The sequence below is a fragment of the Mycetomoellerius zeteki genome, unplaced genomic scaffold (genome assembly GCF_001594055.1).
Source record: "Mycetomoellerius zeteki isolate Tzet28-1 unplaced genomic scaffold, Tzet1.0 scaffold212, whole genome shotgun sequence".
Taxonomy (NCBI): Eukaryota; Metazoa; Arthropoda; class Insecta; order Hymenoptera; family Formicidae; genus Mycetomoellerius; species Mycetomoellerius zeteki.
This window is the reverse complement of record NW_017257086.1, coordinates 279,312-280,552: the sequence shown is the minus strand read 5'-3', so window position 1 is coordinate 280,552 and position 1,241 is coordinate 279,312.

The window sequence follows — 1,241 nt, the reverse complement described above, 5'->3', positions numbered from 1 at the left end:
CAATCTAAAGCTCTTGCTTGATTTTTCTTTCATAAGAATGTCAAACGAGATTATTTCGTAACCTCCTAATTTTAAACATCATTTATCTTTGTAATTTAAAGCTCAAATTTGAATTTTATTAGCGAAAGAAAGAGAGAAAGAAAATATAAGTCATCTAAAAATTTAAGAATAGTATAGTGTTATACATTTCGATAAAACAAAGCTAATTAATCCGCGGAAGATATTTTTTCAATCGTTTATTAATAATTTGAAAATTATAGATAAACTTTTTGCTTTACTCAAGAAATTGATATGGACTTTCCTTCTGTAAAAAATTTTCCTAAGCGTTTATGAGAATGTGTCGATTAACAACTGCGATACTGTGCAAAGAATTCGTATCCTACGCCACTGATAACAGTAACACACATTCATTCCCGTGCCACGCGTTTGTATCATATACGCACAACCACAAAGAGCGATCTGCAGGAATCGAGAACCGACATCAGCACTCTCGAGGGGTAGCTGTGCAACCCCTCATACGAGACCATCAGCAGCAGCAGCAGCAGCAGCAGCAGCAGCAGCGGCGGCGACGGCGGCGGCGGTGGCAACAGCGCCATCCCTTGAATTCGTCCATAGGGGAGCTGCAACGGTGGGGCGCCGGGGATGTTGCTGACTAGTCGAGCCTGCAGTGAGTGACGAGGACAACCCCTGTGAGCGTGACAGAGGTAGTGCCTGCCGCGGAGAAGGGATAAAGGGTCGAGGGGACGGTAACGCGGAGCGGCAGCGCCACCGACTAAACAGTCGCACCCCGTCGTCGCCGTCGTATTCGAGGCCACCCCCTGTCACTGGCGAGAGCCGCGACAGGGAGCGACCGGAAGAGTAACGGACAGACGGACGGACGGTCCTCAGTCAGTCAGTCAGTCAGTCGGTCCACTCGGCAAGTCTCGGGGCGCAAGAGGAGAACCACCCCCCAGACACACACGCATATACACAGTCACACGAATATACACACATACACGCGTGCACATATTACATAGGTATATTTACTCATTATACGAGCGCAAATCGCGGAAAGTACGGTTCGGAGTAAGGGTCTTCTCGACCACCCACTCGAGCGGACACAGAAAACTAAACGCAAAGGACTCGCAAGGATCGTAAGCCGCGCTGGCGAGCTGGCATGGTGGCGGTGGTGCATCCGTTTAAGGAGCCGCCCTCGCCGCGCCGATGACGAGGCTGCAGGTGCCACACCAGCGCGTACCACG